This window comes from Sus scrofa, chromosome 11, assembly GCF_000003025.6.
Source record: "Sus scrofa isolate TJ Tabasco breed Duroc chromosome 11, Sscrofa11.1, whole genome shotgun sequence".
Taxonomy (NCBI): Eukaryota; Metazoa; Chordata; class Mammalia; order Artiodactyla; family Suidae; genus Sus; species Sus scrofa.
This window is the reverse complement of record NC_010453.5, coordinates 49,643,337-49,667,616: the sequence shown is the minus strand read 5'-3', so window position 1 is coordinate 49,667,616 and position 24,280 is coordinate 49,643,337. Positions and strand designations below refer to the sequence as shown.

The window sequence follows — 24,280 nt, the reverse complement described above, 5'->3', positions numbered from 1 at the left end:
TTGGCAAACAGTGACGGCTGGTCAACCCAAGTGGAGCACTATGTTTTTTGCAGAGTGCATCCCACTAGATGTTGGAGGGGCCCCCATCACAGGTTAGAGGCAAGTCCTAGGTCCAGCTTTATGACATCTGAGTCCTGTCACTGAACCACTTAGTGTCCCTGTAAAATGGGCTAATGGAACCTGCCATCCTCTTCATAAAGTTGTGATGATCACAAGAATTATGGATAGAAAAATCACTTTTAAACGACAAATGCTACTGGGACTTAGGGCTGTCTCATCAGATAGCAGTATAAAGGTATAACCTGGGGATTCTAAAGCCCCTATCTCCCATCCTCTGGTCCAAAATTATCTCCTACAATAACTTATCATGGGGCTTGAAGTAGAAAAGATACATTCCTTTGGATTAAGGCATGGTTTCCCCAGGATCTTCACTTAGAATATCAATGGCCCTAGAGGAGGTAAGAAGTGGAAGCTACAGTGACATTGCCAGCCTGGGGCTTGGTACTATGGGCTCATGGCTGCGTCTCCTCTGGGGAACTGTCCTTAGCTGGCGGGGCTGCCAGTTCCACACCCTCCTTATCCATTATACCCGATGCCAGCGACTGACTGACTTGGAAGAAAAAGGTGAGTCGCCCCTGCCTCAACATAAAGCCAGTTCTGCAGGTGATGGGTGCTGCAGCCCACCCTGGGAATGCAGAAGCTAGACTAGCAGAGAGCATATCTTTGTTCAGCATCTTCCCTGTCTTCCCCTCACACTTCCCTTTCTCCCTTCTCCCGAGCATGTACACTTCCCAAGTCACAAGCACCTAAAAACCTCCCAGGCTCTGCCTCTAGGGAGCCCAGCCTAAGACTAACAACGAGCAGAAGACCTGCAGCTGTTCATTGCACTGGGTCTGAAGGTCTTGGTGAAATGAGAAAGATCTGCATGCAAAGTGTGCTATTTATGACTGTGTCACCTTGGGGACGTTAGAGTTCAGCTCCCCTATCCACAAAAGAAGGGGAATTGTGGCTGTTTGGAGGATCAAATCTGATGACAGAGATAAGGTATATAATTATTGCACAACACACAGTAGGTGCTCAATAATTCTTAATTTCATGCTTCTATCACCTTGGAAAATGTAAAGCAAAGACACAGAGGAGGTGTGGTTGGGTGTGGGGAAGAGATGGAACAGCCTTGTATTTGGGGCTGCTGGGCATGAGTGTGGGGCAGCCCCTGGCTGGCTGTGATTGGTGGCCTCTAAAACTTTAGCAGAAAGGGGAGGAAAAGAGGCATGTAAGGACAAGCTTCAATCTCAACTATTTGTTCACTTCACCTCTGTCTGGCCTCATTTCTGTGGGTGCTTAGCTAATATAGTTCCTGTTTCCTTCTTACTTTTTATTTTTAGGGTTGCATCTGTGGCATATGGAGCTTCCCAGGCCAGGGGTCGAATCAGAGCTACAGCTACTGGCCTACACCACAGCCACAGCAACGCCAGATCCGAGCCGCCTCTGTGACCTACACCACAGCTCATGGCAATGCCAGACCCTTAACCCACTGAGCAGGGCCAGGGATCCAACCTGCATCCTCAGAGAGATAACATCGGGTTCTTAACCTGCTGAACCACAATGGGAACTCCTATTTCCTGTTTCTAAATGGCCTCTGATAACTTTTTTTCCTGAGCTGGTACAGACCTGGAGGGTTCCCAGATGACTGAACTGGGGTTCTGAGGTGGTCAGAGAACTGAATGTCTATCTGGTGATACATTTGCAGAGATTGCAAACTCAATTGTGAAACACGAGGTGGAATCAATGGAGAAAAAGTATTCTGCAATTATTAGCTTATTTATCTCTCACAAAAGTTAAGTGTTCCATGAGCCAGGACTAAGGCTTTGGCTTCTTTGTGTCTGGAACAGAGTAGATGCTTCCAGGTGTTTTTTACCTAAGACTTTGCCTTCTCTATTTGCAGTATCTGAAAAACCGTGATGCTCTCTGGGTGCTTATTATGGGTTGAAATGAACCCCTCCCAAAATTCATATGCTGAAGCCCTAATATCCTAGTACCTCAGATGTGACCATGCTTGGAGGTAGGGCCCTTGAAGACATGTTTAAATTAAATTGAGGCCATTAGGGTAAGGTCTAATCCAATCTGTCCAGTGATCTTATGAGAAGAAGAATTCAGATACACAAAGACACACCAGAGATGTGTCTGCACAGAGAAAAGCCCGAGAGAAGATGCAGACAGAAAGAAGGGTGGCCGTCTCATCTGCAAGCTGAGCAGAGAGATCCCAGGAGAAACCACACCTGCTGACACCTTGATCTTGGACTTCCAGCCTCCAGAACGAAGAGACAACAAATTGCTGTTGTTTAAGCAACTAGCCTGTGGTAGCTTGTTATGGCAGCCCTGGCAAACTAATAGAGTACTTATAGGAAAGGTGACTTAAACTTCTTTTTTAAAAATGATTTTCATTTTTTCTATTATAGTTGGTTGACGTAAACATTTTTAAAACAGCTAAATCATTCAAAGAGCTCTGTGCCACCCTGTCTCTGAGCTGTGCCCTTCGTGTCTTTAATGGTCCTACAGCACAGGGCAACTGCCAATAGCAGTGGCACCTGCTCTCAACAGGATACCTCACAGGCATCGTCTCCTGCTCACATAAACTCTGCATGGCAGCTATTATTACCTCCATCTCCCAGAGAAGACAACTATAGCTCAGGGAGAGTGGGTAACTTGCCGAAGGTGGTAATAAGCAGGATCTGGCTTCTCAACCAAAGTCAGCTCCTTTCTCAGCAACCAGCAATAATGCTCATCACGAGTCATTGCAAGATGGGGCTGGCAGACTGGCATTCGAGTGAGGAAGGGAAGAGACACAGCAGGGCCCCTGCCCGACCCTTGACATCTCTATGGAAGTCCTATGACCTCTGCCTGACCACCCACCTCCCCCGACCCCTAGGTGACGGCAGGAGAACCAGGACAGCTTCTCAAGGAATCATTGCAGCAGATAAACCCTCTTGGAGCAGACTTCTAGTGTACTCCCTGATATTTCCTTGAGAATAAATATATGTCCTTACAAAAACATGCAGACGAGTGGTCATAGAAGCATTATTCAAAATAGCCCCAAAGTGGAAACAACCCAAATGTCCATCAACAGATGAATGGATACATGGCATACCATATATCTATACAATGGAATATTACTTGGCAATAAAAAGGAATGAAGTGCTAGTACATATCACAACATGGATGAAGCTTGAAACATGCTAAATGAAAGAAGCCAGACATAAAATATGACATATGAAGGATTCTATATGGATATTGGTTTTTATTTTTTAATTTAATTTTTTTTCTTTTTATGGCTGCACCTATGGCATATGGAAGCTCCCAGGCCAGGGGTGGAATCAGAGCTGCAACTGCCGGCCTACACCACAGAGATAGCAACATGGGATCCATTCCACATCTGCAGCCTACACTGCAGCTCACGGCAACGCTGGATCCTTAACCCACTGAGCAAGGCCAGGGAACAAAACCATTTCGTCATGGATACTAGTTGGGTCCTTAACCTGCTGAGCCACAACAGGAACTCCTTGTTTTAGATTCTCCTGGTATCCCGCTCACATCCCTCCTCAATTCTCCTCCAAGCCAGGCTTCTGCGGCCCCTTTAGGCTCCTCTGGGTAAGGGGAAGAGTTCAAACAATAATAATACTTTGAATGATTTCATAGTCATTTATAATGTATCTCATATCATTTCCACAACCATGTTCTAAGAGTAATATAATCCCTACCTAGCAGAGACTTGGCTTGAGCAGCTGCTAAGTGGCAGAGCTGGGACTCCACCGGTGGCTTTCTAGCTCAAGGCTCATCATTTTTTCCTCTCTACAGGGGACTTCCAGATTGTTAGCACCTCTTGCAGTTGCCAAGGGAATTGCAATTATCTCCCTTCTCCTTATATTTAGGGCTGGCTCCAATCCAGATCCCAAGGAGTCCAGTATTCTCACGCCTTTGGTAGCCAGGTACTCTCTAGGAGGCCTAGCTAAGTGGAATCACGTGAGATAAGACATCCAAACAAGCTCAGAGCCCTTGCTGCTCTCTCCCTGCCAATAACTAGCCTCGGGAGTCCTATACACACTCACTGGCTCCACCCCAGTCTCCGGGATAATTTCTAGCCATAGTTTCCAATGAACTCACTGGTTTCCTCTGGGACACCCCAGTCTTATCTTGTTGCCTCTTTCATGAATGTCCCTGGGAAGAACCTGGCCTTTTGGGCTTCACCCTTCCCGCCTCTGAAACTAGGCTGGCAGGCAGAAGGTAGGAGCAGCATCTTGGACCCATGGACCAAGCCCTGGATTGAAGTCACACACTAGGAATGGCAGAGCAGAAAGTTAGCAGGAGCCTGGCTCCTCAAGGAGCTGCCAAATAGGCCTGGATGGATGGTCTCTCTTTTACCTTCTGGTGAAAGAAAAATAAACCTCCTAGTTTGTTCAGGATATTGCTCTTTTATATTTTTGTTACTCAAGCTTAATGCTCTTCTGACCTGTTACAAGACCACTGTGAAACAAATAGGTCTAAAAGCCCATAGTAGTCTGCAAAATATAAGCTATTAGAAACTTTTTTTAAAATTAGTAAAATGCTATTTCTTGCAGCATGTCTGTGTGTTCTATGTTCCCAGCAAGAAGGATCACGTGTTTAGTTCCTAATAGTTTAGTTCCACTATTGCTTCAGATTGTGCCACATGCTTCGTGCACATTATCTTATTTAATCTTTCCAGGTGAGTATTATGATCTCTAATTATAGGAACTCAAACCTCAGAGAGGTTAAAGAACCTGGCTAAGGTCACACAGGAAGTGCCAGCCAGGAACCGTAATTGGGTCTATGTGACTGCAATGCCAGGGTCTTTTCAGTAGAAGATACTTTATGTTGCTCAGAGTGCCATGTGACATAGCCAACTTTAGACTCAAAGGGCGATGCCCTGGGGTTCGGAAAATAATGGGAGGGGAGGTGGGAGGAGCAGCAGTAGTGAATAGCTGCTCTGTCAGCCCTGGGCAGCCCAGCCTGGAGCCTCACCTCTCCTGTGGCCACACTGAGTGGCTTGGAATTATCCCGGACTGGATTCCTTCTCTGAATCTATCTCTCTGCTGGATGGCTAGATAATGTGTTAGACTCCTTCCTAGCTCCATGCGGCCCATTGACACAAGGTAAATGGGCCAGGAAAATATAATGTATTCTACTTTTATTATTTTTATTTTATTTTATTTTATTTATTTTTTTTGGGTCTTTTGCCATTTCTTGGGCATCTCCCGTGGCATATGGAGGTTCCCAGGCTAGGGGTCGAATCGGAGCTGTAGCCACCGGCCTACGCCAGAGCCACAGCAACACGTGATCCGAGCCACGTCTGCAACCTACACCACAGCTCACGGCAACGCCGGATGGTTAACCCACTGAGCAAGGGCAGGGACCGAACCCGCAACCTCATGGTTCCTAGTCAGATTCATTAATCACTGAGCCACAACGGGAACTCCATATTATTTTTATTTTTTAAACTTAATTTTTATTGGTATAAAGTTGACTGACACTGTCATATTCATTTCAGATATACAGCAAAGTGAATCAGTCATACATATAAATATATTATCTTTTTATTTTTTAATTTATTTTTAATTTTTATTTTTTTGCTTTTTAAGGTCACACCCATGGCATTTGGAGGTTCCCAGGCTAGGGGTCGAATCAGAGCCGTAGCTGCCAGCCTACGCCACAGCCACAGCAACGCCAGATCTGAGCCGCATCTGCGACCTACACCAGAGCTCAGAGCAATGCCAGATCCTTAGCCCACTGAGCAGGGCCAGGGATTGAACCTGCGTCCTCATGGATGCTAGTCAGATTCGTTTCCCCTAAGCCACAGTGGGAACTCCTGATTTTTAGATGATTATAGTTTAATAAGTAAGCAGGAGTTTTTTAATTGAAAATGACTAACATTATAGGAAAACAAATTTTTTTCCTTAAAATCTATGTTTCTCTTTCATTTCCTCCATAACCTCCTTCAATGCTACCTGCGCCTTTTTTCTTAGGTCATGTCACCCTAACCATCTCTTTAGGTCAGCCCGTTTGGTGGCCCCAGACCATTTCTAGAAGCTCCAATGTAAAGCTCTGAAGGTGCAAGCCTCTAATTCCGCAGAAATTTTAGTGCAATAGAACAATTTCCCTTCTTGACCAGAATATAAAGCCACATTTTTTATATACAGATAATCTTCTGTACTGTTATTAAAAACGGATCAACAATATACGTCCTTGTGAATAACACTCTTGTTAAAAAATAGCCTTTTGTAGAGTTGATTAGAATTTACAAACCTTCCAAACTGGTAATATCAAGAAATACATGCAACAAAATTGCATTACATTTTATATATATACATATTTCTTTTTCTTTTTAGAGCCACACTGGAGGCATATGGAAGTTTCTGGGCCAGGGGTGGAATTGGAGCTGTAGCTGCTGGCCTATACCACAGCTATAGCAAACTGGATCTAAGCCGCATCTATAACCTACACCGCAACTTGCGGCAATCCTTAACCCACTGAGAGAGGCCAAGGATTGAATCCGCATCCTCACAGACATTATGTCAGGTTAACCTGCTGAGCCACAATGGGAACTCCCTATATTATTTTTTAAAGAAATTACTATCTCAGAGATTGAGTTGATCCTGTTTGGAATTTACTCAACACCCCAATAATGATACTTTAATAGCCTCAGTCCTGCCAGTTAGATTTATTTTTAAGTTCTGTCCTTCAGTTTCATTCCAATTAAGTTTTTAACTTCTCACGAGAAAGATGAAATTCTCATCTTGGCTCTTCGAAATGCTATTACCCATACATACACCTAACAATGGCAAACACCAGCAACTGTACTTTAAATTCGAAATTTGGGAAGCGATGTATGAACACATGTATCTGTATTATGCTGGGAACTACCAAAACTTTTCCCTTTAAAGCACCTGAATGCATGAGTTGAAAACTCATGATGTGAAATCATGACGCCCAAAGTCAATAAATATAGAAGACAAAAAAAAAAAAAAACTTAACTTCTGGACCCTCTTTCATTTCCTTCTTTGTGGCCAAATACTAGAAAATACTAGTTTTTACCCAATACCTACAGCTTCTGCCCAAAGACTTCTCTCTTTCAGGTTTTAATTCTGAATCACAAAACCGATCAAGTTTTGTAGCTTTCTTTGGATGCATTTAAAACCATTAAACATTCCCTCTTTCTTAACTTAGTCCCTTTTCAGATCCTCTTCATCTCTCTGTGGTCTTTTCAAATTCTATTGTGAATAATAGCACTTCCCTGAGAGCATTTAGGTCCATTAGGTAGTCCAGTGCTCCCCTAGCCCATGGTCCCAACTCTTCTTGTCCCAAGTCTAAGAATTCCCTGGGCTACCTCCCAGCCAGGCTGCAGTGTGCTCCATCTTTTGTGTCCTCTTGACAAAAAGACTTTGTGGATCTCACCCTTCCTTTTCTCACCCAAAGACAAGATGCCTCTTGACTTACCTAATAATTGCCACGTATTACCACTCCCTGCTAACTCTCCTTAAGAAAGATTGTGTGAGCAAAGAAACTGGAATGAGGTGGTACAGACATGAAAGAGAATAGGCAGAGTGAGACAGAAAAGAAAAAAAAATGCAGGGTAGAAAATAGGATAACAAAATAGAGGATGAGAGTTCCCATTGTGGCTCAGCAGTTAATGAACCTGACCAGCATCCATGAGGATGCAGCTTCGATCCTTGGCCTCGCTCAGTGGGTCTGCCATTGCCATGAGCTGTGGTGTAGGTCGCGGATGTGGCTCAGATCTGGCATTGCTGTGGCTGTGGTGTGGGCCAGCAGCTACAGCTCCAATTCGACCCCTAGCCTGGGAACTTCCATATGCCTTGGGTGTGGCCCTAAAAAAAAGAGAGAGAGAAAGAATGAGAGAAGAAAAGAGGAAAAAACCAAAGAGCAAAAAAGAAATCACTGCTGGTATTTGGTCACATGATAGTGTTAGCTATATTGAGTTTAGATCTTGTGTGTATTATCTCATTTATGACCCACAGAGAGCTTGAAAGCTGGTACTATGATTGTCTTCATTCTATATCTAAGTGAAGCTTTATGATGAATGATTCCAGTGAAGTCAGAGTCTTTATGCAGAAGGGAGGGCAGGAGTTGGAAATGTAGGCAGTGGATGAAACTAGTTATTTGTGGAAAGAGGTTTGAGGGTCAGTAGTTTGCCTGAGGCTACACACTAAGGCTAGTGCACAACTGGGATTCCAGCCTACATGGGCCTGATACCCAAGTTCCTGTCCCAGAAGCCCAGGAAACAAAAAGGGGCCACAGGTGGAAAGTCACTGGCTAAAAGAAAGGGTGAGAAGAATAATGTCTCAATTGCCATAGAGATCTGAGATGGACCTCAACCAAGAGTGAGATTTGGAGCATTATCATTTTACCAAAATATCATGAGATCAGCATAGAGTGATAGTTGGGTATTTGTTTGTTTGTTTATGCTCTTTAGGGCCTCGCCCACAGCATATGGAAGTTCCCAGGCTAGGGGTCAAATCAGAGCTATAGCTGCCGGCCTCTGCTACAGGCACAGCAATGCCAGATCCGAGCTGTGTCTGTGACCTACACCACAACTCACAGAAATGCGGATCCTCGACCCACTGAGCAGGGCCAGGCATCGAGCCCATGGCCTCATAGATACTGGTGGGGTTTATTACTGATGAGCTATAATGGGAACTCCTGATAGCTGGGTATTCAAATGGCTCCAAATCTCCCCAAGTATCAAGCTGCTAATATACTTATGTAAATTGATACCTTTATGGAAAAGACCAAATATGAATAGTTGCCAAAGAGAAGTCTCTATAGGGATGGGAAGTATATAAAAGCAAAGAGAGAATAAGGAAATAAATATAGCAAAAATATCTAGAATAGCCTATGTAGCTTGGTGATATTCACCTTCCGTACAAAAGAGTCTTGAGGGTTTCATGCCTAATAATATCCACTAGTACTTGTTTCCCAGAAATTACTGGTAACAGGAAAAACCCCTAGAAACTGAAAAAGAATAAATGCTATTAAACCATTTTCAACAGAAAAATAAGAGAGGCCTGATAATTACAAACCAATAAACAGCAGCATTAGCTTCTGGAAGATAAATACAACAAACCATCAAAGAACTAATTATCACCTAAAAGAACATGAAATATTATGTAAGGAGCAAATAAACAGGGCTTTACCAAGTGTAAATGTTAACAAATCGATTTAAATTAATGGACTATGTTTAGCCTTCGCACACAGCGTAGAAGGAAATCCAATAATTATCAGCCTGGGAAAGACTCACTTAGCCAGCTGATGGTTAGAAATGTACTATTTCTTTAGTCACACAGCCTCAGAGGCTACACTTAGCATGAGGACACCTGCTTGCTGATGGCGAAGCAGTTCAGAATGCAGCACAAAGGAAACCCTGCAGCCAGCCGGTTGTCTATATGCTCGAATTTTGAGTCTGATAACCATCGACCATAAAATGTTCTTACTGTTGTTCTTGGTCTTATCATGAGCCCTTGCCTGCCCTTGTTTCTGCACCAAGCTTTTTGCAGAATTATAGAGAACATCAACTTTTAGCATTAAGAATCCTACTCTCTTGGATAATGATCAACTTCATTTTATAAAAGACACTTGTCTAACATCCATTCATAAAAACGCCGTCTGATAAAAGTTATCTATTACCTGAACCCCTGATGAACTATTTTCAGTTCTTGCTGAAAATGTTTGTTAAATGAGTAAAAAATCCACGTTTTGATCACAGACCATGAACCAAAATGCTGTTACCTTGAGTTCTTAATCATAGTTCCTATTTACTGTAGCTCTGTCATGTGGTCACTCTTTATCCCAATCTTACTTACACAGTAAAATCTTTCTTGTTATATTAGTAATACATGCTCAATAGAAAATGTGGAAAATATAAGAGAGCACAAAGAAGGAAAAAGTAAGACACTTTGATCAATCGTTATTTTCTTCCAAGTTGTTTTTGTTGTCATCATTATTATTATTTTGCCCATTAGAGCATATTGGTACACATTTTTCAATGCCATTTGAAAATATTTAAATTTGCAACTGTAAAATATTTCATCTCCTGAGTCCACCTATCAATGTGACATAATTACTTTTTTTTTTTAACAAAACCATACAAATCTTTTTTGACCACATCCCTAATTATTTTTATCCATTTCTGATGGGTCCTTAGAAATGAAATTACTTGCTAAGGGGTCTAAGTCCTAAAATGTTCTTGATCCCTATTGTCAAATCTCTTCCCATAAACCTTATGCCAATTTATAACCCACCAGCAGCATATGAATGTCCATACATTTGCCAGGATTGAGAATTATCATTTGTCAGTCTTTTTAATGATTTAATGATGAAAGTGGAATCATTTTGGCTCAAATGCATATTTTCATAATTTTATTGGTTATTTTATTTCTTGTTTTATGAATGATCCATTGATGAATATTATGGATTTCTTACTGCTTTATTTTCTTTATGTAGCAGAAATATTTGTTTTTTACTTTCCCAGTTTTCACTTAGCTTCTCATTCTGAGTCTTCTGTGATCAGAAGCTTCCAATTTTGTAATTCTCTATCTTTCCCCTTATTAATTCTTTCATTCCTTAAACATCTGTGTAGACCATCTGTGAAACTTCCTTCTGACCTCAAAATCCAAGTGATCACCAAGTCCTACAACTTTCCTCCTACATGATTGACTGTCTTTCTTTCTATATCTGAGCTGCCAATTCAAGTTGCCATAATCTGCCTACTATTCCAACAGCTTCCTATCTGTATTCGCAATCTCTAGACCTCCTCTCTTTGAATCCATTCTCACAAGTGCCAAAGTAGTCTCCACCTTGCCTAGAACCCCTCAATGTTGGACAATGTCAGGATAAAATCCAAGCCTTTTTAGCCAAGCTTACACGTCCAAAACCTTTGGCCTCATTTAACCCCCCATCTCCCTCACTCAACTCCAGCTTCAGCTGTACTAAGTCATTCCAATCCCCGAGAGCTCCATCCTTTCATCACCTTTAGGCCACTGCTCACTCTGTGCTTTATGCCTAAAGCGTTCTTCTCTCTAAGCCTCTCTTCACCCCTACTCTCCTTTCAGGAAAGACGTATTCATTTTTGTCAGGTCACACATCACATATCTTCCCATAACCATTCAGTGACATCTTGCAATGTCCCCACCACCACAGGCTGAGTTAAGGACCCAGGTAAGTTTTCAAATAGCAAAGAGTATGTCTCCATAACAGCATTACCATACAGGTTACTTCCTTGGTGGCTGCAAGTTTTCCTCCACCTCCAATACTCACACACACACACACACACACACACGCGCGCACGCGCGCGCACGCATGCACACGCACACATAAATCTTGAGAACTGTAACTAAGACTGCCTCCTCCGCAGTTGTATTTCCAAATATTATTGTATATGGCATATAATCAATTCTAAAGGAATATTTGTTGGACAAATGAGATTAATAATTATTTTCATCTTCATCTAATTTTTAAAAAAATCTTATTGTTACATGGAAGCTCTAATCCACATGGATCTACTTTAGTAACGGTGGAACGAATCCCTTTTCCATTGATATATGATTATTTTTACTTTGTTACATGTAAAATTCTTATTTATTCTAGAATGTATTTCATGGTTAACTGTTCTATCTCAGAAATCTGCCTTTAGTTTCTTGCAACAGAAACAAACTATTTTAGTTATTGTCTTGATATTTTAACATCCAATGCAGTACTCCTCCTTAATTTCCCTTGTAGAATTTCTATCAGCTCTTCTCACTTATTCATTTCTTTCAGATAAATGTTAAAATTATTTTCTCTGGTTTCAAACCAATTTTCTATTGGAACTTTTGACTGGAATTGCATGAATCCCGTAAAGTGGTTTGAGAAGAGCTGACATTGATGGTATTCAATCTGTCCATCCAGGAATGGTATGCAAAGAAGCTTTTATTCAAAAAAATCTATTTTTTTTTCAGATTCTTTTCCCATATGCAAAAAAAGTCTTTATGTCTTGTAGTAAATCTTGGTGATTTTATTCTTTTTTTTATAATGATTTTTATTTTTTTCCATTATAGCTAATTTACGGTGTTCTGTCAATTTTCTGCTGTACAGCAAGGTGACCCAGTCACACATACATGTATTCATTCTTTTTTTCTCACAGTATCATGTTCCATCACAAGTGACCAGACATAGTTCCCAGTGCTACACAGCAGGAAAATCTTGGTTATGTTCTTAATCTAGGTCCCACATTTTTTTTGTGGAGATTTTCTTGATGTTTTACATTTCTTTGTGCTATTGTGGAAGAAATAGTAATATAATATGTCCTTTTATGTGATTATACATACATATGTACAATTCAGGAGGAATCCTAAATTTTCTTTTTATTTGCAGGTGCTGTGAGATAAGTATGATCATACAAGGGACACTTGATCGGGGGGGGGTCATAATTATATCCAAGTCTATCTGGATTCCAGCCTCCTACAGTTTTTTCTATATGAATTCCTTTCACATGTTTACCAAGTGACAAAAGAGAGAACAGTGGGAAGGAGGAGGGAAGAGAGTAGGATGGAAGGCAGGGCAGTTTTCTCCAAAATATTGAAAATTAGCCTTCAATGCAGATGAACCATGCATATCCTGTGGCATCTGTGCACTTTGGGGAATACTGTCACAGGCTCCTGGGATGTGTATATTCTAGTTTAAAAAGCACGGTCTTGGAGTTCCCGTTGTGGTTCAGTGGTAATGCACCCAACTAGGATCCATGAGGACACAGGTTTGATCCCTGGCCTTGTTCAGTGGGTTAAAAATCTGGTGTTGCCAAGAGCTGCAGTGTAGGTTGTAGATGTGGCTCGGATCCCACGTTGCTGTGGCTGTGGGGTAGGCTGGCAGCTGTAGCTCTGATTAGACCCCTAGCCTGGGAACTTCCATATGCCATGGGTGTGGCCCAAAAAAGCAAACATAAAAAAATAGAATAAAATAAAATAAAATAAAGCACGGTCTATATAACATAATCTGCACAGGTCACTACTTTCTCCCTGAAGGTTCCATACAAAGGAGACTTAATCACATTTTAGGCCAGGGCAACTTGGGTCTAGAAACACAGAATAAATTATTTAGATACTTAGAGCTCACGAGCATACAACTACAATGAATATTCAGCACTGGAAGAAAGCCAGTTGTATTTAGCGGATAGTTATAAAAAGCACTCTTCCAATTAACAATCACAATAAAAATGATGATTCATATCCCTAAAAAGTTTAGCAACTAACATAAAATGCAAATCTAATAAATGTAGCTGTCCTTTGACAAAGCATCCATTTGAAGAAGAATTTCCCCAATTCAGGTTAAGAAGTATACTTTTTTTGCTGTTGTTGTCGTCATCTTTTTGCCTTTTCTAGGGCCGCTCCCGGGCATATGGAGCTTCCCAGGCGAGGGGTCTAATTGGAGCTGTAGCCACCAGCCTACACCAGAGCCACAGCAACGTGGGATCCGAGCCACGTCTGCGACCTACACCACAGCTCATGGCAATGTCGGATCCTTAACCCACTGAGCAAGGGCAGGGATTGAACCCGAACCCTCATGGTTCCTAGTCAGATTTGTTAATCACTGCGCCATGATGGGAACTCCAAGAAACATACTTTTGATTTGAAAGTAAGCTTCGAGCAGGTGCAGAAAAGCATACAGCAATTAATACATAAAACGCTTATTTCAAAGTTGTCAGTAAGAATAAAGGACAAAGAATCAACACATAGCCTAGAAGCAGAAAGAGGTCAGGAGACAAGCTGTGTGGGAGGAACAAAGGGTTCCCCTGGACTGCTGGCTGCCCAAGGGGTGTATCACGTCCCTCTTAAAGAATGCCTGGTGTTAACATCCAAATCACAGGGATGCTGTCAGTTAAACCATGTTTGCTTAAGTTGATGGCTTAGTGAATTATATGCAGTTCATTCCATGGTCTGCGTTCAGCCATTCAGAACAACAGCTCTTAGCTTTGTTCAAAGTCCCCAGGTAAATGAACCGCTTGGTTACTTCAGTCACAATTCCAGTGTTTAGAGGACACAGCCAGGTAAGCAGCACCTATGGACAGCCCAGGTGAGGCTGTCCCAGACAGAGTGCATCACAACCTACAACCTACACACACACACACACACACACACACACACACACACACACACACACACACACACACACACACACCTGATGGCTTTCCTATCCAGGGGCTGAGCGCTCCTGAGGTTAAAACCCAGCAATACAATAAATAACAAGACCGAGCCCACAAACCACAAATTATAAATGGTTCTCATCAAGTCAAAGTCATTCCATACATGCTGTGCTAATATTCTCAAGTATTGGAGTTCCACATAACGAACTGTGGAAGAGCAAGGCAGTTTAAAATTTGGTCACATTTCATGAAAAGTAAAATTATAATCCACAAATGCTATACTTTGGCTTTCTAATTCCTATAAATGCTTGAAAGCCAAATTATTATAAAAGTCTTTAGTAACCTTTGGGAACTGAGCTCTAAACTCCTCTGAGATGACACATAATCTGCTCAGCAATGGGAAGCAAGGAAAGTTCTAGAATTGAAGACAGAGCCAGACATGGGGTGGGAAGCGCCCCTCAGGGGACAGAGGGTGGCTGGTCACAAGGTGTGAGCATCCCCTGGGTTTGAATCCCCCAGCTTTGAGTCATGGATGGAAACAGTGGAGGAGAAAACACAGGTTGGACAAGTCAACTTCGTTTTTAATTATAAAAGAAAGCCAGGTTAAAATAACTTTTCTCTTCTTCTCAAAGGGCTTCCAAAACTGGTTCTTCAGGACCAGGATATGAATAGAGGTTGAAAAGTGCCCCCAAAGACATCAGTTAACTTGTGGGTTAGAACTCAAGATACAACACAGCAAAGCTGATCAAAAAGCACATGATCCCTGTGGGAAAACTGCACAAGCCCAGTCAACCCTGCCCTGCTTGATTCCTTGGTACATTCATGCAAGAAATATGATTTTCTTTTTTTTTTTCTTTGTCTTTTTAGTGCTGCACCTGTGGCATATGGAGGTTCCCAGGCTAGGGGTCAAATCGGAGCTGCAGCTGCCAGCCTACACCACAGACACAGCAACACAGGATCCGAGCTGCATCTGTGACTACACCACAGCTCATGGCAATGCCGGTTCCTTAACCCACTGAGTGAGGCCAGGGATCGAACCCATCTACTCATGAACTAGTCAGGTTCATTACCTCTGAGCCACAATGGGAACTCCCTGATTTTCTTATTTGGGGACGATAGGGTGGAAGGTTGGGCATCTCTCTCCTGCAGCTCAGGGGCCTGCAATGTTTTCAGCAGTCCAGAAAAACAAATGTGACTTCTTATCTATAAAACCATAGACTTCACCATTTTAGGAAAAGCATCATATGTGCAAACAGGGCGCTCCCTTTAAAAAAATGTTTCTATGGGCACTTGACAAAACAGACCAGTGGGTGCTGGTCCCTTAAAGAAATACTATCCTTATCTGTGACGGGATTCACCAGCTGACAGCTCCCACAAGAAAATTCAAATAAGCTTTTAATTTCTCTGCTGCCCAGAAATGTGTACAATTGCAAAGTTAAAAGTATCACCGTCTAAACTCACAACAAGAGACAGTGGGACTGTCAAGGAGCAGCAAAGCCCGCCCCTTGGAAGCTGTTAAAATGTAACTGGAAAAAAAGTTAAGACAGGAAGTTCTAATTTTAATCATTTGCAAAGAAGGCAGGGAAAGTTATGCAAGTAAAGCCGATGTAGTTACGGTTGCAAATATAAATCATCTTACCTCTCTCGAGCAGAAAACTGAACTTTTGGTCTAAACAGCCTGCAGTGATTCCCCCAGGTGGATCCGGCTGAAACGACGGGGCACCTGGAGTTTACTGAGTGTAGTTTCCACCTCCACCTGCCTGTGTTAATGAACAGATCAGAGGCTTCTCCCTCTGTGGATGAGTCACCCAGGGAGGAGGTGGGTGGTGAGGAAGAGGGTGTCACCTGGTATAAATACCATTTCAATTAAAACAGCTCACTCACAGACCTGCTGTCTTTGGCGAATTCTTCTTATAATTTATGACCTTGGTAGACCAAAAATATGTGCTCCTGTTATCACCCCTTTCATTGATATCAACAATACACACAGCTCTATCCCCCACAAGGTGCCACGTGTCCAACCTATTTTGAATTCTCTTCTTAAAAACAAAGCAAAAAAAAAGCAAGGTAGGAGGTCCTGCTGTACAGCACTGGGAACTCTATCTAGTCACTTATGATGGAGCAGGATCATGTGAGAAAAAAGAACGTATACATGTATGAGTAACTGGGTCACCTTGCTGTACAGTAGAAAATTGACAGAACCCTGTAAACCAGCTATAATGGAAAAAATAAAAATCATTATAAAATGAAAAATAAAATAAAGTATCAAAGTACAAAAAAACCAAAACAAAACAAGGTAGGAGGAATATTTATCAGCCCATGGTACCCAGAAGGCTGGGGACCAGATCCACACAGAGGAAATATTCTGCGGGTAGGAATCAAGATCTTTTAGGAGAGAAAATGCCTTTGGAACCCAGAGGACCAGAACTATGAAAGGAATCCATTACACAAATTCTACACATGGAATTTTGGTAAAACTCTCAGAGGAAAAATGGATCCCGAAATAGAACTCTGATCTTTTTCTGATTTCACCACATACCAAAATGTGACAACGACCCTTGAAACTTCTTTCATATCTGAGGGCAGCTGTGGACTCTGGCGTCAATACCTGCTCCTGGGGAAGAAGGAAGAGTGCAGAAGAGTCAGATAGGTGGGGACTCCTTTTACAAGTTCGGAAATGCACCTTCCCCTTCCATGACAGCCAGTGAGGCTTTAAGAAGCTCAGTGAATCTGGAACACTGCTGGGAGCAGCTAGTTATTAGAGCTTCCTGGGTCATCTTACTCATCTGTCACACCAATAATTAACCAAATCCTCCCAGTGTCAAGACAGCTCCTGAAAGGCACAGTCCAGCTAAGCTCTAGTCACAGAAGGGACCATAAGGAGATATGAAACATTTGGATTAGACGGCATGGGCGATGGTGGGATGTCCCTATGAACTGGGACATCTTTTTTTTTTTTTGTCTTTTTAGGGCCGCATCTGTGGCATATGGAGGTTCCCAGGCTAGGAGTCAAATTGGAGCTGCAGCCACTGGCCTACACCACAGCCACAGCAAGGCCAGATCGGAGCCGCATCTGCAACCTATGCTGCAGCTTGTAGCAATGCTAGACCCTTAACCCAGTGAACGAGGCCAGGGATCGAACCTGCGTCCTCACGGATGTTAGGTTCATTTCCGCTATGCCACGACCGGAACTGGGACATCCCTTCTTTGCATGTGCTCCAGCTCTGCACTGAGGAATGTGAAAATCTGAAACAGAAAATGTTCTTTAAAAGTCGCATATACGTGCATGTTTATTCAGTGCTTTCATAGACTTTTGTGTGCAAGAAATTTAAAAATATGTTTTAAATGCCTGTGATGTCCCCCAAATGCTAATTGGATTGAAGCGGGATATTAATACTATAGATGAGAAAGTTGAAAAATCAAGACATGACTTTGACTCAACCCAAAACAGAAGTAATATATTCAGCATCATTCAGCATTCATTTAGCCAAAATGAAGGGTTAAAACAGTTTCAGAGCCAGCTCGTAGGGACAGATAGTAACTTATGTTACAGAATGCTTGAAGGCATGTTTTTATCATTCATAAAATATAGAACCAGAAAAATATATATTTTTTTACTTTGCAATGAAGTACATTGCCCAAGGTATATTGAAGGCTTTTTGAGCTTCCAAGCAATTATATCTGCATGGAATTGAGAGTTTCTTTTATTTTACATACCACGAGCCCATACCCCTAAGCCACATCAGCATCTTTCTATTTAGAACCAAATCTTTGCTTCAAAAAAGGACTAATTCTAAATGCTTGGGCAAAACTCAGGCCTCCTTATTTCTGAATAGACATTCAGCCAAGGACTGCTGAAAATTAAGGATCTTGACATTTGAAGAGGTCAATTAAGAATGCAGGGAGGTGGAGGTGGCCAAATAGGTTTGGCCTTAGTTTCACTCACACTTTGAACGGGGAAGTTTTGAGGATGCTTCAAATAACTTGGCTTTACCACACCCGTTTCACTGTGTCATAGTTCTTGAGGTCCCTTTAGAATGTGAGCTCCCAGGCTGAGGTGGCAAACGTTTTACCATGGGTGCCAACGATGATTGCTTGGTGCTGGCTGACTGGGGGGAATCTGATGAGGTAAGGCAGCTTTGAACTTATAGAGACAGCCATGAAGGGTTAGCGATGCCTGCCCCATGTCTCTAATGGGGGGAGTGTTGGCTGAACCTACCTCCCAACATTGGACTGCACTTTTTTTTTTTTTTTGATGATCGTTATATTTTCCATTATAGCTGGTTTACAGTGTTCTGTCCATTTTCTACCGTACAGCAAGGTGACCCAGTCACACATACATACATACATTCTTTTTCTCATATTATCCTCCATCATGCTCCATCACAAGTAACTAGATTTGGTTCCCAGTGCTATACAGCAGGATCCCATTGCTTATCCATTCCAAAGGCGATAGTTTACATCTATTAACCCCAGGTTCCCAGTCCCTCCCACTCCTTCCTCCTTCCCCTTTGGCAACCACAAGGACTGTGCCTTATCTATGTGTGGTCACCAATGAAACAAATGACCAAAAATGAGTATAATAATGAAAATAGCAAATAATTATATAGCATTGTCCATATGCCAGGCACTGTTCTAAGAACTTCTCATACATACATTTAATAATTGCTATTAGGAGTTCCCATAGTGGCTCAAAGGTTAATGAATCTGACTAGGAACCATAAGGTTGCAGGTTGCATCCCTGGCCTTGCCCAGTGGGTTAAGGATCCGGCGTTGCCATGAGCTGTGGTGTAGGTCACAGAGGAGGCTCAGATTCCACGTTGCTGTGGCCATGGTGTAGGTTGGCAGCTGTAGCTCCGATGGGACCCCTAGCCTGGGGACCTCCATATGCTGCGGGTGCAGCCCTGAAAAGACAAAAGACACACAAAAAACCCCCCAGAAAACTTTCCCCTTCTGCTATGGTCTAAACGTTTTTGTTCCCCGCTCCCCCAATTTATATGTTGATATCCTACCCTGCAGAGATAATAGTGTCGAGAGGTAGGGCCTTTGGGAGGTGCTTAGCTCATGAGGGTTGACCTTCATGAATGGGATTATTGTTCTTATAAAAAAGACACCCCCCCTAGAGTTCTCTAGCCCCTTCTACCCTGTAAGGACCATAAAGACATAGTAAGACACAGTACAAACCAGGAAGAGGAGCCTCAGCCAACCATGCTGGCACCCTGATCTCAGAACTCCCAGCCTACAGAACTGGGAGAATCAAATTCCTGTTGTTTATAAGCTGCTCCATCTGTGGTATTTTATTATAGCATCCCGAATGGACTAAGATATTGCCTCACCCCAGAGAGTTGTGAAAAGCGATGCTGACAATGCAAAAAAGACCAACAGGCCATCTTAACAGTTTCTAATCTGTTATACCGGGACCTTGACGAGTTGAGAGCCAGAGGGCTTCCCACTCTCCTCCCAGATGGAGAAAATAAATGTTATGTACATGTTGAAACAAAAGCAAGCGATCATTAGCGTGATAATTACACAACCATTTCTCTTTGGCTGGGAGTAGACAGATGCCAGAAGTAATGAATTACTGCCGGTGCTGCAAGAGCTGGTGGTTGCTTCATATACTTTGAAGTGCCCACATAATCCAGACCCATGGAGAGCCCAGCAGAGACCCCAGAGGAACCTGGGTTCCATCACCTGGGCAGACCCACTGCTCACTATGGGCAAATCCCACTTTACCCTCAGGTCCACGTCTTTGTTGGTGCAGAGAGACTAATGGGATCAATCTCTACTGCCTGGACAAGTTATGATGAAGAGATGAGTTTTATTTCATCAGGACTCCTGTACCTGCACCTTCTAGACAATATCGGGGGGACTCAGCCTGAGTTCAGAGGCCTTCTGACTCTTCCTCATGCTCCAAATAGGCAGCTACCCTTGCCCAAAGAAACCAGCAGAGATTAGGCAAGGCTGATAATGATTCCAATGATGATAATAACAATAACAAAAGTAACAACAATAGTGTAAGTATGTGCCAATCCTTGCTAAGTGCTTTTCATGTGTTATTTGATCCTCAAAAAAACCCCAAACTACAGAAATTATAGGAACTGCTGTTTTGACATCACAGGGGGCAAAAAACAAAACAAAACAAAACCTAAGACCACACAACTGCGAATTGGATGTGTCTAGAATTCCAGTCTTTTTATCTTTTAAAATGACTCTTTTTAGAACAGTTTTAGGTTCACAGCAAAATTGAGAGAAAGGTACAGAGAAATTCCATAAGCTCCCTCCCCCCGACACGCATGGCCTGCCCTATTTATCAATATTCCCCACTGGCATGGTACATGTGTTACACACAACGAACCTATACTGACACATCTTCATCATGCAAAGTCCGTAATTTACATTAGTACATTGCTCTTGGTACTGTGCATTTTATGAGTTCTGATTGATGTATAAGGGCAGGTACCGTTATGGTGTCATACACAGTAGATTCATTGCCCTAAAAATCCTCTGTGCTTAACCTGGTCATTCTTCCTTCCCCAGAATCCCAGGAAATCACTGGCCCTTTACCACCTATGTGGTTTTACCTTTTAAAAAATATCATATAGTTGGACTCATACAGTATATAACTTTTTCATTTGGAAACCATAAGTTTTTCAGTCTGTGAGTTAGTATCTGTTCTGCAAAGAAGTTCATTGTGTCCTTTTTTTAGATTTCACATGTAAATGATAGTATATGATGTTGGTGTCTCACTGTCTGACTGACTTCACTTAGCATGAAGATTTCTGGGTTCATTCATGTTGCTACAAATGCTGTTATTTCTTTCCTTTTAATGGCTGAGTAATATTCCATTGTGTACATGTAACACCTCTTCTTTATCCACTCCACTGTTGATGGACATTTAGGTTGTTTCCATGTCTTGGCTATTGTATATAGTGCTGCAATGAACATTGGAGTACATGTATCTTTTTGAGTCATGGTTTTGTCTGGATAGATGCCCAGGAGTGGGATTGCTGTGTCAAATGATAATTCTATTTTTAATTTTTCTGAGGAATCGCCATACTGTTTTCCACAGTGGTTGCACCAATTTACATTCCTACCAATGGTGTAATAGGGTTCCCTTTTTTCCACACCCTCTCTACCTCGTTTATTGTTTATAGACTTTGTGAAGTCTATAACTTTTTCAAATTGGCTTCTTTCACTTAGTAATATGCATAGTTTCTTTTATGTCTATTTGTGGCTTGATGCCTCATTTCTTCTTTTTCGATTATTAAAAAAAGTTGATTTACTATATTTTACTACACTGCTGTGCCAATTCCTACTGTACAACAAAGTGACTCAGTCATACACATACATACATTCTTTTTAAATATTATTTTCCATCATTTCTTATTAATATTGAATAATGGTCCATTGTCTGGAGATACCACAGTTTATTTAGCCATTCAGCTATAGAGGACATCTTGGTTGCTCCCAAGTTTGGGCAATGATGAATAAAACTGCTGTAATCATCTGTACGCATTTTTCCTTTTTAAAAAAATTATTTATACAATATTTTGAACCAGTCATATATTTGCATTTTTCAGAACTTAAAAATATGAAAAGGAGTACAATGAAAAGTCCTTCTCTCTCTCCAAACTTCAATCTTCAAAAAAGGCAGTTATTAATTTCTTCCGGGTCCTTCCAGAGACATTTATACATATTCAAACAAATGTAAGATTTAGGCATTTCCTCCATTTTTTACACAAATGTTTGCATATTATACTGTTCTGAATGTTTTTTCCTTCAACATTATATCCTGAAGATCTTTCCCTGTTGTGTTTTTCACAGCTGCTTGTCATTCCATCACATGGATATTGCATAATCTATTATTAATCCACTATTAGCAGACATTTCCATCATTTCTAAGTCTCTTCTGCTAACAAACGATGCTGTAATGAACAAAACTGCCCATAAATATTTGGCACCTGTGTATTAACCTGTCAGATAAATTCTCAGAGATGTAATTGCTGGCTTCAAGGATTTATATATTTTAACTTTGGTAGATAAATATTACCAAATTGCCCTCTGTCATGGATCTACCAATTTAACTCATTCTCATTTGTCTTCTGTAGTCATTTGTTCATTTAATGAATATTAAGTACTTAATATGCTTAGGGACAGAAAAATGAATTAGACCTGGTGATTGGTCTCCAGGAATTCACCATGTTTGGGAGAGAGTCATTGAATTAAATGGCTATAATAGAGCAGGATAAATTAATACAGAACAATCTTATGGAGTCGCCAGTGGAGAGATAAAAGAATTCCACCTGGACCTGGAGGATGATATTGACACTGAATTTTGAAGTTCAAGTGGACAATGATTAGATGGTCAAGAGGGAGAAAGCCATCCATCCACACTGACTTCCTAGACTGTCTTCTTAACGTCTTCCAGATTTCTGCTTATGGATATAGTTAAGAGTCTGGCAATCTGAGGCATGGCTGGTCCAGTTAATGAGAGAAAGTGGAGCAGAGGTAAAAGCCCTTGGATGAAAAGGACTTGCTGCCAAACTCACCTCAGTACTGCCAATATTGAGAAACCCCAGCAGAAAGTTTTGTTCCTTTCCTCTTCATTGCTGTACCCAACAGAACCAGCATTTTTGCAGCCCAGCAATCTTAGTTCTTCAGAGCCAAGAATGAGATTTGCAGCATAAGTCCTTTGATCATTTTACCGAAATATCAGAGATCAGCATAGTGTGATAGTTGGATATTTTAACCAGTACAAAATCTTCCACTAATGTATCAAGCATCTAATATGCTTCTAACATACTCACTGATATCCTTATGGGAAAAAAAAAGGATTTCCAATTTTCTTCAATTCATGGTCACTTTGAATATTTACATCAGTCCCTTCATTGCCCAATATTTCATAGTATTACACCTTAAGTAATCTCTTGTGATCAGAGAACAGGCCTGTATTTTTAGCTTTATTCTAAACATGTAGCACAGTTGTGACTCACAGTAGCACTCAGTATTTATTGACCGAATGAAGAACTAATGATCACCAACAATAAGCATGTATATTCAAGGGGTATTGACTGTTTGCCAACAGTCTGCTTTATCTGTGTTATAAATCTGATTTTCTTCTCAGATTTTTCTGCTCTGGCTGAACTATGGACTGACTAGACTATGACAGGTTGAACAAAAGGCTGTAATATGGGCTCTTACCATCGGCTCTTCAATTCATCCACAGGTTACAACACTCACTGTTCTCTTAGAAGAAGAGAAGGTTTCTCTGGATTGTACAGAGACTGCTCCAATCATAATTACCATAGCTGAACTTACTGCCCAAGGGTGAAACCTCTACTGTCATTGCCTCCTCCCTCACTCTCTCCACTTCACATCCTCATCCAATGAAATAGCCACTGGCCCATCACTGTCAAGTCTACCTCCTAATTCAGTCCAACCTCCTCCTTCCACTTGTCTCCCATCACCTCTGCTTTGTGTGGGAACCTCGACATCTTGGGGGAACTCTACTGCCATCACCTGCTAACTAGCCTCTTCCTTGTTCAAATATGTCCCCTGCTGAGTCAGTTGGGCTCTTTTAGGTTGTAAAGATCAGAGATAAGCTCTGGAAACCTCAGTCAAGGGGAGCACGCTAACAATTAAACAGAGAAGAGTCACAGTTCCTGAAATGATGATACTTAGAAATCTACAGTTCATTACAGGAAAAAGATGCACCGTAGCAACCATATTAAACATACGAATCGCAGCTAAAGGCTGTTTCTCAGTAAAGGTTCAGAAAAACTACTTGTGAGCTCAGTTGTCCTCCCTCTGGAAGGAAGGGTCTTAGCAGAATACACTCTCTCCTAGACTCCAGATCAAGAACAACTGACCTGTGAATGAATCATCCTCATGGAGTCTCAGCTGGAATTTCTTATACCTGGCTGGTCACGTCGTCGGCATATTCCTCCTATGTGACTAGGGCTTCCGGGGTCTCGCCAGCTACAAATCATCAGAATCACTGTTATCCGTAAACAATGCTGACTGGCTGGTTCAAAGCATCCTGAAACTCTTAGGGCACAGGGTTACAAAGCAATGCTA

The 24,280-nt window shown here is 41.7% G+C and overlaps 1 protein-coding gene across 12 annotated transcripts in view; it reads right to left on the bottom strand.

The window, feature by feature from the left end:
• The window catches only part of SCEL (sciellin), a 126,189-nt gene extending 110,161 nt beyond the window's left edge, over positions 1-16,028 (bottom strand). For 6 of the 12 annotated variants that reach the window (XM_021065764.1, XM_021065755.1, XM_021065756.1 and 3 more), the window contains exon 1: positions 15,843-16,026. The gene's annotated coding sequence lies outside the window, so the exon portion shown is untranslated. Of the gene's footprint in view, positions 1-15,842 lie in introns of all 12 variants that reach the window. The other 6 variants (XM_021065753.1, XM_021065758.1, XM_021065754.1 and 3 more) reach the window with 3 other exon arrangements.